Consider the following 15,216-nt stretch of genomic DNA (forward strand, 5'->3'; position numbering starts at 1 on the left):
CCTCTTCCATTCTGTCCTTTACCCCTGGTTCTCTAGTTAATTTATTTATTCCTTCTTCTATATACCAGTCTCCTTCCCAGCTCTGTCACATATTAGTTATTTGACATTGGGCAATCAGACTATGCCTCAGTTTTCTTATCTCTAAATTGTGAATCAAACTAGAGTAGTTATGAGGATTAAATTAGTTAATATATGTAAAACATTAAGAAGAGTGCCTGGAAGATATCAAGTGTTGCATAAGTGTTGTTATTGAGTGTTAGCTCATAATGTTTACTGATTAGTGGAAGGGAAAGGACAGACATTAAACAACCAAGCAAATTTATCAACTAAATTATTACAGATTACAATCCAGTGACAGTAAGGAAATAAGCATAATGCAGTGGACAAAGGAACGACTTGAATGAGTGAGGCTTATGTACAGAAGTGACACTCTGCCACAAAGACTCAAGTCCTCCCGAGAAGCCACAGATCTTAACCAGTTCCACAACCTCTCCTGCTTCTATTCCCTTTCTCCCTGCTTTAGTACCTGGAGTTTCCAGTTCCTGCCAAAGGTGGGGCTTTTTCACTATTCACCCACCCTTCCCCAACTCCTCCCCTACTCTCCCTGTCAGGGGTGAAACTTCTTTGTGTAGCCACGCCTAGACACTGCAGTGATCCAATAGCTGCTTCATGGGGGTGGGGAAGTAGGCAGTAGTATGAAAGGAAAGAGAATAGGTTCTGGCTGTTATTGCTGCACATGTGAAATGAGTCAGAGCAGAGCTTTGACTGTAATGGATTTCATCTACTGAGTGTGTGGTATGGAGGCTGGGGGCTGAGAAGTGGGGGCTTGGTGGGATATCTGGCCCACGCTGTGGTACATTTGTCCAAGAATTCTGTTGCTGGAGCAAGATCCATCCATCCATTCATTTACAGGGTAAGTGTGGAACACTCTCTGGTGTGGCAAGGTGGTTGAGATTTGTGGAGCATAGATATTGGAGTTCAGGATCATGTTAGGTTGATCCTGCTAAGGTGCTACAAAGTCAGAATGGCTGGGAAGGTGTCCTGTGGCTGTCTGTCTACCCACCCATCTGTATCCAGAAAGTGCTGTATAAGATGCCAGGGACCTGCACTAATACCCTGATGACCTTGGTGAGCCAGTTCCCCTGGGTAGGCTTTTTCTGTACCCCTATGTCCTTTGGAAACATGCCTGGACCGTCCAACACCCCTATCTGCAGTTGGGAGATAAGGAAGAGAAGGAGTCTAGGAGCTTAGGGAAGGGAGGGAGGAGACGGATCATATTTGTAAAGTATCCCTAAGAAAGTTGAGCTGCTGGCCTACCCACGTGGCCCCTGGGCAAGTCGGGGCTTGTGTAAAGAGCTTGTAGGTTCTATTTGGGGGCTTTCAGTTTTCACCCTCACCCACCGGGCTGGGTTTCACTTGATCCTTCATTCCTGGAAACTGAACCCAGGGCAGTGATATTTTGATCCTGCCTTATCTCAAACATTGGCCAAGGCTAAGACAGCTGTGAGAACTGGGGGACAAGAAAAGACCCGCCAGGAAACTAGGCTGGGGAAGCAGAGACTGCAAGATATTATTTAGACAGATGTTGGCAGCTTTGACCAGTATCACACCATGCAGGGTGGCTAAGGCAGGAGAGTATGGGGTATCTTCCCCTACACAATTCTGCAGTCCCTTCCTTCACCCCAGCATACCTCCAATTCAACATAACAGACTCATTGAGCACCTACTCTGTGCCACACTATATGAGACAGACATATGCCTAAAGACATAGTCTGTGCCCACTAGCACCTCGTCATGGGTATATTAGCAATTAAATAAGATAAGCTTTAAAGATCTTGTCAAAATGTTTTGATGTTGTCAGATAAGGATCACATCTAATTAAGCCAGAGAAAATCAGAAAGGGTTTTTGAATTTTTTTTTTTTTTTGACATTTTAGCACCTTTCAGAGCTGCAAAGCCAGACTACTTGAACTCAAATCCCATCCCTACCATTTATTAACTGTGTGACATTGATCAAGCATAATTACTACACCCTCTCTGAATTCTGTTTTAATCTAGGCTAAAGCCATAGATAATAATAGAGCTTACTTTATTAAGTTTCTGTGAGAATTAAATTAGATAATCTGTGTGAAATAATTGCACACACTTAGCACAGTGGCTGGACCAAAATAAGCACTTTATAAATGTTAACTATTATTATTATTTATGATGAGCCATGAAACACAGATAGGATTTCAACAGGTGGAAACAGGAGAGATGGCAGTCCAAGCAGAGAAAAAAACAAGAACAACTGTTTGGAGTAAGGGAAGCTCTGGGCTTGTGAAAAGAACACCAGCTGAACTGGATTTTAGATTACAATTAGGTGGAAAATGGAAGTTAAAGTTGCCATGGTAGATTGATGACAAACCATGGAAGACTTTTGAATGCTAGATTTTCTCTTTAATTCATCAGACTTTGGAAAATCATTGAAAGTTTCTGAGCTAAAGGAAGAAGACAAATCTGTGTCTCAGAAAGAATAATCTGGTAAACATGAGTTACCTTAATTGGAATAGGAAAACATGAGAGGTAGATAAACCAGATGCAGAGAGGGAATGAGACCCTGGAGGTGGTGACTATGGGAATGGAAATGAGGCAATGAATTTAACAAGATATCACAGAAGATAAATCTGCAGAATTTGGAAGTTAACAAATTACATGAGATTGAAAAAAGAAGAATGAGAGATTCAATATCTTTTGGGGTTGGTTTAGACTTTAAAATGTTGTGTATTCCACTAATTCCATCCATTTTTGTGGATGGTACAAATAGAAAGGGTATCCAATTTCTGAGTTAGACACAGCTTATTAAAGTTCTGAGTCTGCTACTTTTGCTGTTTGTGATCCTAAGCATATCAATTATTCCTTATTTCCAACCAGGACCAAAACAGTACTCAAAGGACATTTAGAAATAGGTCCTGGGAGTGTGATTTTTGTACACAAGAAATGAAGTACTACTGCATTTAATGCCAACCAGTTTGATACAGCAAAGCGTTGTTCCTACTACTCACTTATTATGCAGGTAGCTAGCCCACTGAGAAATACGAATTTCTCCAAAACTGTTTAGAGGGAGAATAGTATCCATATCATAAGTTTGTTGAAAGGATTAAAAGAAGTAATCCTTGTAAAATGTCTAGCATGATATCTGATGCATAGTAGGTTTTTATGAATCATAATTTTCTTTCACTCCAATTAACTACACCTTATAAAATCTTTGCTAGTTTCTGCCTGAATACTTTCAGAGGGAATGTACTTAATAATCTCTGAGAGAGTCCATTCCCGTCATAGAAAGCCCTGACTCTGCCAAAGTTCTTCCTTTTGTTAAGCTAAACTCAGTATTCCTGTGGCTTCCAGAGGTTCTAGTCATTCTCTCTGGGGCCACTCAGAGAAGTCTACTCAGTCTCTTCAGGATAGTTCCTCAAAGATCTGAAAACCAAAGACCAGATTCTCATTCATCTTTCATTCCCGGGTCAAAAATTCTTCCATCTTTACTCTTATAGCATGCTGTTATGTCAAATAAGACTCTGAGATTTTAAGCTATGTAAGTTGGAGTGGTGGTGGTACATTCAAAGTGATGGGAAACACTAAAAGGAACATGATGGATGAATGTGACAAGTTCCTTTGTAATTTATTATTTCTTAAATTCCCACTATGTGCCATGTACTTTCAAATACATAATCCCACTGACTACTTAACCCTAGGGAAGGTCCAGGTCTTCTGGTCTTAATTGTACAGGTGGCCAAATAGGCCCAAAGAAAATGAAACTTGCTAGAAATCATCGAGTTAGTAAGTGAGCAAAAACTGGAAACCAGATTTTTCTTACTCCAAGGTCAGTTTTGTTTTGTTTTACTTTTGATACTAGGTCCTAAATTTGGAGGCTTCGAATTCTAGTCCTGGCTCTGCCACTGACTGGCTATGTAAATGAAGAGAAATTCTATACTTTCTAGAGGAGCCTCAGTCTCCCCATCTGGATCATCAAGGAAATGAGGTTAGGTTGTCTTAAAGAATCCTTTTGAGATTCCATGACAATGTTTTCAATTATTTGATGGTTTGAAGTTTTAGCCAGTTACCAAAGATGAGGGGAAAAAAAAAAAAACATAATGAACTGAGGTGCCTGCCTATTACTAAAGGAGTTCAAGTAGATATGGATGGCATTTCTTTATTGAGCAACAGACCTTTGGGAATAAGATGACTTTTGAATTTCTGTCTAATTCTAAGATTGTACGATACTGAACATTGTTTTATAGGATGTACATTTACATATGAGATCATGAACTTCTTGTTATATCAGTTTCACCTTTCCCCCACTATCCCGCCACCTATCTTTTCCTTAGGCAGCCTAAAAAATAAAAGTCAAGCAATATTTTGGCATCAATATCTCATCCTGTACAGACAGGCTTCACTCTATGGACTGATTCTCCCATTCATATTGTGAGGATAAGTAGCCCTGAGCTGTGCTTGCAAATGCTTATCAGTTTGTATGTCTGTTTCCTTAGGATATTTCTGGCCTGTGAGGAAGAGATAGTGCATATGATAGAATTTAGATTGCTTTGTGAGAAAAAGCACTGTTCTTATTGACATCCTCAGAGAGATAAAGCTATTCCAGATAGTCTGGTAAATTGGACAGGGTGGAGAGAATATGGGGCAAGACCAAAGAACATTAATAAAAATCAGAAATGAGAGCACTTGAATGAGTTTTATCGAGTTCCTAACCCTGTAAAAAAATCATATTACAAATCCAGTTTTCAGCTGGGAGAACTCAGTCAAGAGTATATCATCCTTGGGAAGTCACCTAGTACTACTGGTGGTGTGTGTGTGCACCCATGCATGTGCATGCTCAGTCAATTCAGTTGTGTCTGATTCTTTGCGACCCTATGAACTGTAGCCTGCTAGGCTTCTCTGTCCATGGGGATTCTCCAGGTAAGAATACTGGAGTGGGTTGCCATGCCCTCCTCCAGGGGATCTTCCTGACTCAGGGATCAAACCTATGTCTCTTAAGTCTCCTGAATTGGCAGGTGGGGTTTTTTGTTTGTTTGTTTTATCACTAGAACCACCTGAGAAGCCTACTGCTGGTGATGTAGGTAGCTTTTAATGATACCAGAATTTCATGGTATCTTGTGTTGGTCAGTACATGAATGTGACTCACTTTGGCTAGGGACACTGGGGAACAAAAGCAGTGATTTGGGGTATTGGTTGTTTGTCTGACCTGTGGCCTCTCTTCAATGTCCTTTGCTCCCAAACTCTGGGTGGAATAGAAACAACACTCATAGCAACCCCTCATATGTGTAGCACAATTTGGAGTTTCCAGAGCACTTTCACACACATTATTTCATTTATCCCTTGAACATCATCCAGAGTAGTTTTTGTACCCTTGCTCATACTTGGGAAAACTATTTTAGCAATCATTGTTTTCCTAATATGCTGGGAAAGATTGAGGGCAAGAGGAGTAGGGGATGACAGAGGATGAGATGGTTGGATGGCATCACCGACTCAACAGACGTGAGTTTGGGTAAACTCCGGGAGTTGGTGATGGACAGGGAGGCCTGGCGTGCTGCTGTTCATGGGGTCACAAAGAGTCAGACATGACTGAGCGACTGAACTGAACTGAACTGGATATGTTTTCATAATCAGCCCAAAGATGGCTGGTCTTAATTATATCACCATATTCTTAGCTACACTTTTCTCTTCCCCACTCCCTTTAACAATTTTTTCAGCAGTTTCCAGACACTAACCACATATTTATATACATTTTAGCATGCCCCCCCTCAATTTACAGTCTTTTAAGTTATGTTTGTCTTTTTTAGATTTGTGCTTTTTTTTATTGTGTGTTTTCACATGTTTTGAAGGAGAAAGATTTTAACTCACATGGTTAACATTTGCTTTTGGATGAATTAGAATTGCCCCATTGGATATTAATTCTATCTGTACAGTGACAATTGTTTTTAATAAAATTTTATTTTATTTTTCTACCCCAGCATCTTTATTCTTGCTGAGTCATTATCTGTTGCTCTGTACACTGGAATAAAAAACAAGGTAAATAGTTGTGACATCTTTAACTTTGCTAGCTCTCTTTATTCTCCTCTGTTGATATACTAATCAACAGTATTGGACCAAACATTGCTATCACTAACAGTTGAAATATTTCAACCACTTTGTAAATGAAAAGAGAAGCTTGATAAAAACTGTAACAACCACCTGTGGTCTCTGAATTATTTCTATTCCATGCACATATTGTGATATATTTGAATATTAAAAGACAATCTACTTTTGTCACATACCAACAAAATAATGCATTTCCAGTCCTGATGCTCCTTCACCTACCTGTACCAACAGCTGACACTATTGCTTATCTTTTACTTCTTAAAACTTTGTCCTGTACTATCCCATCCAGGTTCTATTCTTTCTTCCCTGGATTTCCCTTCTTGGTTGCTGCTGGCTATTCTTCTTCTTCCAGCTTCAAATATGGATGTCCATTAGTGTTTCATTCTTAACATTGTTCTTAGCTCATCAAGCCTCTGTTGTGATTTACTTAGGCCAATGCTGCTTAACCTTCCAAAAGTTTTTTTTTTTTTTTTTAATTCATCTAAGGTTTAAGTATGTTTTAAAAGTGAAAGTGTTAGTTGCTCAGTTGTGTCCAACTCTTTGTGACCCATGGACTGTTGTCTGCCAGGCTCCTCTGTCCGTGGAATTCTCCAGGTAAGAAGACTAGAGTGGATAGCCATTCCCTTCTCCAGGGAATCTTCCTGACCCAGGGATCAAACCTAGGTTTCCTGCATTTCAGGCAGACTCTTTACCATCTGAGCCAACAGGGAAGCCCTATGTTTTAAAGTACCCCAGATAATTCTGATGTGCATCCATGAACTGAACTGGTATTTTTATGCATTTGACTTATTTCTAGCCCTAACCTATGTTCTACATATTTTAATTGCCTGTTGGGCACCACCACTGACATGTTCCTTTGTTTACTCCAACTTTCCAAACTTAAAACAATTTAATACTAAGTATGTTGTTGTTGTCATTGCTTTTAACTAAAAAGGAACTCCCCTTTTGCACTCTTTGTGGTCCCAAGATTAACCTGGCTTCCCAGGCAGAAACCTTTAGAATCTTCTCTGACTTGTGTCTTTCCCTCGATTCTCATGTCCATGTAATTGTAGAGTCCTATGGACTTTCCTTGTAAGATCTGTATCTCCCATCATCACTTCCTTTCTGCTCCTAGTGCTACCATGTTTGTCCTGGCACTTATCTCCTAGGGCTTGAGCAGAAAACCTATCTAGTCATTCTTTAAAGAACAGATGAATGTTCAGAAAATATTTTTGTCCCTATAAGATTACTGAGGAAATCGTAAATTTAAGTGACAGCCTGGGAGGACCTCCATTCCCTAATTTAGAGTTCAATACTGCCTTGGAAAGCATGTCATAATCATAAGTCTTAAATTACCTGTGAGTCCTGGCTTTGTTTAATGCTAGTTAAATAAATTTCAGTTCAGTTCAGGTGCTCAGTCATGTCTGACACTTTGCAACCTCAAGGACTGCAGCAGGCCAAGCTTTCCTGTCCATCACCAACTCCCAGAGCTTGCTCAAACTCATGTCCATTGAGTCAGTGATGCCACCCAACCATCTCATCCTCTCTCATCCCCTTCTCCCCCTACCTTCAATCTTACCCAGCATCAGGGTCTTTTCCAATGAGTCACTTCTTCCCATCAGGTGGCCAAAGTACTGGAGTTTCAGATTCAGCATCAGTCCTTCCAATGAATATTCAGGATTGATTTCCTTTAGGATTAACTAGTTTGACCTTGCAGTCTGAGAGACTCTCAAGAGTCTTCTCCAACACCACAGTTCAAAAGCATCTATTCTTCAGTGTTCAGCTTTCTTTATAGTCACATCCATACATGACTACTGGAAAAACCATAGCTTTGACTAGACAGATTTGTTGGCAAAGTAATGTATCTGCTTTTTAATATGCTGTCTAGGTTGGCCATAACTTTTCTTCCAAGGAGCAAGCATCTTTTAATTTCATGGCTGCACTCACCATCTGCAGTGATTTTTGAGCCCCCCAAAATAAAGTCTGTCACTGTTTCCATTGTTTCCCAATCTACTTTCCATGAAGTGATGGGACTGAATGCCATGATCTTAGTTTTCTGAATGTTAAGTTCTAAACCAACTTTTTCACTCTCCTCTTTCACTTTCATCAAGAGGCTCTTTAGTTCTTCTTCACTTTCTGCCATAAGGGTGGTGTCATCTACATATCTGAGGTTATTTATATTTCTCCCAGCAATCTTGATTCCAGCTTGTACTTCATCCAGCACGGCATTTTACATCGTATACTCTCATTATAAGGTAAATAAGTTAAATAATGCATATAAGTTAAATAAGCAGGGTGACAATATACAGCCTTGGCATACTCCTTTCCTGATTTGGAACCAGTCTGTTGGTTGTTCCATGTCCACTTCTAACTGTTGCTTCTTGAACTGCATACAGATTTCTCAGGAGGCAGGTAAGGTGGTCTGGTATTCCCATCTCTTTAGGAATTTTCAACAGTTTATGATCCACACAATCAAAGGCTTTGGTGTAGTCAATAAAGCAGAAGTAGATTTTTTTTTTGCAACTCTCTTGCTTTTTCGATGATCCAACAATTTGATGGGTCAACAATTGCCAATGATTTGTTGGCAATTTTATCTCTGTTTCCCTTTGCCTTTTCTAAATCCAGCTTGAACATCTGGAAGTTCACAGTTCACATACCCTAGAAGCCTGACTTGGAGAATTTTAAGCATTACTTTGCTAGGGTGTGAGATGAGTACAATTGTGTGGTAGTTTGAACATTCTTTGGCATTTCCCTTCTTTGGGTTTGGAATGCAAACTGACCTTTTCCAGTCCTATGGCCACCACTGAGTTTTCCAAATTTGCTGGCATACTGAGTGCAGAACTGTCACAGCATCATCTTTTAGGATTTGAAATAGCTCAACTGGAATTCCATCACTTCTACTAGCTTTGTTCATAGTGATGTTTCCTAAGGCCCACTTGACTTCACATTCCAGGATGTCTGGCTCTAGGTGAGTGATCACACCATCATGGGTATCTAGGTCATGAAGATCTTTTTTGTATGATTCTTCAGTGTATTTGAGGTATTTTTTTTTTTCACTTTAAGCCTCTGTTTTAAAAATCCATTAATTGATGATAACAATCCATGGCTTATTCTCAGAGTTATTGGAAGAAACTATTGAGCTAACTGGTATGAAACCCTTTCCAATTGTAAAACCTTTCACTAGGCCAGAAAATTGTTACCATTTTTTTTTTTTTGTAAATGTTTACCATTCACTCATTCAACAAATATTTATTTAGTCTCTACTGTATGCCAGGCATGTTCTAGGCATTGGGGATGAAGTACTAAACACAATGACCATGATCTCATGGTGCTTACATTTTAGTTGTGTTAGAAACAAGCAATAAAGAAGTAAATAAGTAAGATATAAAATGTGTCAGATGGTCATAAGTTCAATTGAGAAGAATGAAACAGGAGAAAGACATAGGGAATATGGTGTGAAGTTGAAGTTTTAAGAGGGTGGTTAGAAAAGCCTCCCTAAGAAGATATTATAAGATCAAAGAACTGAAGAAGGTGAGGAAAGTAGTGATGTACATATCTAGGGGAACACATGCCTGACTAAGGGAACAGTGAGTATCAAAGACCTTAAGGTGGGAGCATTTTCAGGTTAGTTTCAGGAAGAGCAAGGAGGTTGGCATGGTTTGAGTTAAGAGAATAATAGGAAGAAGAGTAGATTATGGGATCAAAGAGGTGATGGGGAGATAGGAAGATCACCTAAAGCCTCATTGGCCATTATGAGGACTTTAGTTTTATTGAGTAGGGAGAGCCATCAATGCATTTTGAGGTTGGAAGTGACATGATTTAACATGTTTTAAAGGATCATTCCACCTTCAGCCCATGTCACACTATTACTTATTCTTTCCAGAAAAATAAATGAGTAGGCCTCAAGTTACTCCCTCATCAAGTTCCCTCTAAATGTAACTGCATTTAGACTGCATTTTTCTGACTGCACCTAATATTCAGGAAAAATGTACAAGAGCCAAAAAGGGTTTTAAATGATTTTCAGGGAATTCCTTAACTACCCAGTGGTTAGGACTCTGAACTTCCACTGCTGGAGGCCTGGGTTTGATCCCTGGTTCGGGAACTCAGATCCCACAAGTTGAGTTGAGGAACCAAAACAGAAAAAACAAACGATGACTTTCAAAGTTGGCTGTACATGAGAATTACCTCCTGAATTTTTAAAAATTCCAAGTACATCAGAATCTCAGAAATGCAAACAAAATATATGTGTTTTTTGGAGTTCCCAAGATGCACTAGGTGAGAACCACTAGTCAAAGATTTGACCAAATCCTCATGGTATGATTGGGGACCTTGAGTCCAGCAATGGGGAGGAATACACTTTTGATAGCACAGCTAGACCTGGGACCACTCACCATTCTGAGGAATGCAGAATTCACAAATATGTGGGCAGAAAGAAGATATGAAGTTTGATAGTTTGGAAGCAGATTATGGGCAAGAGAAAGCTGGGATAGAAGTGGCCCTGAGCCATGCCAAGAAAGAGAAGGCTGAGAGCCAGCACCAAGTGATAAAACATCTGGATTATAGGCCAAACATCTGGAAATAATGAAGGCATTGCACAGATTAGAAGCTTGATTTTCAAAGAAATTACTATTCTCAAGCCCGCACTGAGCACCTACTTTGATTTTTGCCAGTCCCCTGCATGTGGGTGACTGGGTAGGCTCACAAGGAGAGGAATGGGCAGGGCATGGACCACCTGCTGTCTTCCTCATCCTCTTTAATCTCACATCTCCGGCACTGCCCAGGCAAGGCAAATATCTTCCATCAAGTCCTGAGTTCTTAATTTAGACCTGTCATCCTGTTTTGCCCACCCGTCCTAGATAGAGAAAGCACGCTTCATCCCACAGGCATGTGCAAGTTGAGAAGAACAGCAGTCACAAGCTGTGGCCAAAGGCAGCTGCACTGGCAGTAGTTTAAGTACCTAATATCAGCAGAAACTTGGCAATGTCAATTTTTCAGGGCACCATGAGCTCATGTGGGAATTACTATTAATGTCATTCTCATTGCTTATCCTTTTCCCTGTCAACTTGCATTCTTATTTTTCTAGATTATTTTTTTCAAAGGGGACAGGATCAGGACAAGAGGATAGACAGGGTGAACAGTCACATGACAAAGACAGACAAAATAAGGATATACTCTAGTCATCTTGCCACTTGTCAGCCCCTCTGGTTAAACCCAATCAATAACCCAAACAGCACTTAATAGATAACTTTGCATTAAAAATCATTTGGAGGCATATATAAGAATATTCATAATACCTTTTTAAATTTTAATTTGGGGAATAACAAGCATTGTCTAATAGAATGATATAGGGTAGTTCAAGGTATTAAAGGAAACGCTGAAGAACTAGGATTTTTATGAACCATAATTCTCAGGTCATAAATTTCACTTTTGTAAAGTGTACAGTTCACCGTTTTTTTTTTTTTTGTTTTTTTTTTTAACATATTAACCAAATCACACACCATCACTACTATCTAGTTCCAGACAGTACCCATTGAGTAGTTATTTCACATTCTCTCCTTCCCTCAGCCCCTGGCAACTACTAGCCTACTTTCTGCCTCTGTGAATTGTCTATTCTGGATATTTCATATAAATGGAATCATGTATTTGTCCTTTTGTGTGGCTTCTTTCACTTAGCATTATACAAGGTCCATCCATGTTGCAGTCCTTACTGAGTATTTCACTCCTTTTTCTAGCTAAATAATATTTAATTGTATTGCCAGTACTCTTGCCTGAAAAATCCCATGGACGGAGGAGCCTGGTAGGCTGCAGTCCTTGGGGCCGCTAAGAGTCGAGCACGACTGAGCGACTTCACTTTCACTTTTCACTTTCATGCATTGGAGAAGGAAATGGCAACCCACTCCAGTATTCTTGCCTGGAGAATCCCAGGGACAGAGGAGCCTAATGGGCTGCCGTCTATGGGGTCACACAGAGTCGGACATGACTGAAGTGACTTAGCAGCAGACTACACTTTGTTTATCCACTTATCAGTTGATTTATATTTGAGTTGTTTCTACGATTTGGGCTATTATGAATAGTGGTGCTAAGAATATTCATGTCCAGATTTTTGTGTGAATATGTATTTTCATTTATTTTGGTTATATAACAAAACATAGGAATTGCTGGATCACATGGTAACTTTATGTTTAATATTTTCAGGAACTGCAAAACCATTTTTCAAAGAGAGTACACCAGCTTACATTTACCAGCAGTATATGAAGTTGCAATTTACCACATCCTTCCCAACATTTAATCATCCCCCTTTTTTTTATTATGGCCACTTTAGTGGGTATGAAATAGTATTCATGGTGATTTTGATCAACATTCCTCTAATTGCTAATGATGTTAAAGCATCTTTTTTTTTTTTTTTGTCCTTATTGGCCATTTTAATATGTTTTTTGAGCAACGTATATTCAAATATTTAATTAGATTATTTGTCCTTTTATTGTTGAGTCATAAGATTTCCATATTGTATGTGCTAAGTGTGTGCTAAGTCACTTCAGTCATGTCCGACTCTGTGCAACTCTATAGACTGTAGTCTGCCAGGGTCCTCTGTCCATGAGATTCTCCGGGTAAGAATAGTGAAGTGTGTTGCCATGCCCTCCTGCAGGGGATCTTCCCAACCCAGAGACTGAACCAGTATCTCCTATGTCTCCCGCATTGACAGGCAGTTTCTTTACCACTACTTCCCTGGTAGCTCAGAGGGTAAATCATCTGCCTTCAATGCAGGAGACCTGGGCTTGATCCCTGGGTCGGGAAGATCCCCTGGAGAAGGGAATGGCAACCCACTCCAGTATTTTTGCCTGGAGAATCCCATGGCTGGAGGAGCCTGGTAGGCTACAGTCCACAGGGTCACAAAGAGTTGGACACGACTGAGCAACTTCCCTTTCCCTTTCTTTACCACTAGTGCCACCTGGGAAGCCCATTATATATATATATATATATATATATATATATATATATATATATGTGTGTGTGTGTGTGTGTGTGTATTACAATATATATATTATATAATATATATATTTTATTACAATATATACATTATACATGTGTATTTTATATATATATATATATATGTGTATATACACACATACATTGATATATAGTTTGTGTGTTCATGCTTAGTTACTCAGTTGTGTCCGACTCTTTGGGACCCCGTGGATTGTAGCCTGCAAAATCTGTCCATGGAATTCTTTAGGCAAGAATACTAAAGTGGGTTGCCATTCCCTTCTCCAAGGGATCTTCCCAACCCAGAGATCGAACCTGGGTGTCCTGCATTGCAGGTGGATACTTTGCTGTCTGAGCCACCAGGGAAGCCCTTCATATAGCTTGTCAGTTCTCTATAACTTACAGTTTTTTTTTTTTTTTCCTGTTATGTGGGTTGTCTTTTTATTTTTTTTTAATTTTATTTTATTTTTAAACTTTATGTAATTGTATTAGTTTTGCCAAATATCAAAATGAATCTGCCACAGGTATACATGTGTTCCCCATCCTGAACCCTCCTCCCTCCTCCCTCCCCATACCATCCCTCTGGGTCGTCCCAGTGCACTAGCCCCAAGCATCCAGTATCGTGCATCAAACCTGGACTGGCATCTCGTTTCATACATGATATTTTACATGTTTCAATGCCATTCTCCCAAATCTTCCCACCCTCTCCCTCTTTTTCTTGATAGTGTCCTTGAAGCACAAAAGTTTTAAATTTTGGTTAAGTAAAATTTATGTATTTTTTTCCTGTTTTGTTGTGTTCCTTTTGGTGCTATGATCTAAGAAATCATTGCCTAATCAAAGATCATGGTTTATACCTATATTTTCCTATAAGAAAAAAATTTAATTATAAACATTTTTGTTTCCTTATAAAAACTCCTTTAAGAGTTTTATAGTTTTATATCTTTCATTTAGAGGTTTGGTCCATTTTAAGTTAATTTTATATATGGTATGAGATAAGAGTCCAATTTGATTCTTTTTCATGTGACTATGCAGTTGTCACAATATGTTTTTTTGAAAAGCTTATTGCTTTCCCATTGAATTGTCTTGGCACTCTCTTTGAAAATCATTTGACCATAGTGTAACAACTTTATTCTAAATGGCCGCAAATTAGAAACAGCCCCAAAAGGGAACCCTCTTACACTGTTGTTGGGAATGCAAACTAGTACAGCCACTATGGAGAACAGTGTGGAGATTCCTTAAAAAACTGGAAATAGAACTGCCTTATGACCCAGCAATCCCACTGCTGGGCATACACACTGAGGAAACCAGAATTGAAAGAGACACATGTACCCCAATGTTCATCACAGCACTGTTTACGATAGCTAGGACATGGAAGCAACCTAGATGTCCATCGGCAGATGAACAGATAAGAAAGCAATGGTACATATACACAATGGAGTATTACTCAGCCATTAAAAAGAATACATTTGAATCAGTTCTAATGAGGTGGATGAAACTGGAGCCTATTATACAGAGTGAAGTAAGCCAGAAAGGAAAACACCAATACAGTATACTAATGCATATATATGGAATTTAGAAAGATGGTAATGATAACCCTATATGCGAGACAGCAAAAGAGACACAGATGTATAGAACAGTCTTTTGGACTCTGTGGGAGAGGGAGAGGGTGGGATGATTTGGGAGAATGGCTTTGAAACATGTATAATATCATATAAGAAATGAATCACCAGTCTAGGTTTGATGCAGGATACAGGATGCTTGGGGTTGGTGCACTGGAATGACCCAGAGAGATGGTATGGGGAGGGACGTGGGAGGGGGTTCAGGATGGGGAACATGTGTACACCCGTGGTGGATTCATGTTGATAAATGGCAAAACCAATACAATATTGTAAAGTAATTAGCCTCCAATTAAAATAAATAAATTTAAATTAAAAATAAAATTAAAAAAAAAGAAAGAAACAGCCCAATGCCCATCAACCAAAAGAAAAAAAAAAACACACATAAAATAAATTATGGCATATCCAAACAGTGGAATACTATACAGCAATGGTAAGGAATAAATGTTGCTATACACAATGTCATGGGTAAATCTCACAGATGTTGTACTGAGCAAAGAAAG

General features: G+C 39.3%; 1 protein-coding gene across 3 annotated transcripts in view; it reads left to right on the plus strand.

Moving 5' to 3' along the window:
* Positions 1-690: 690 nt before the first annotated feature.
* EDA2R (ectodysplasin A2 receptor) overlaps positions 691-15,216 on the plus strand; it is an 88,358-nt gene continuing 73,832 nt past the window's right edge. The window contains exons 1-2 of one of the 3 annotated variants that reach the window (XM_061409865.1): positions 691-913; positions 6,008-6,065. The gene's annotated coding sequence lies outside the window, so the exon portion shown is untranslated. The remainder of the gene's footprint in view (positions 914-6,007; positions 6,066-15,216) is intronic. The other 2 variants (XM_061409864.1, XM_061409863.1) reach the window with 2 other exon arrangements.

This window comes from Bos javanicus, chromosome X (genome assembly GCF_032452875.1).
Source record: "Bos javanicus breed banteng chromosome X, ARS-OSU_banteng_1.0, whole genome shotgun sequence".
NCBI lineage: Eukaryota > Metazoa > Chordata > Mammalia > Artiodactyla > Bovidae > Bos > Bos javanicus.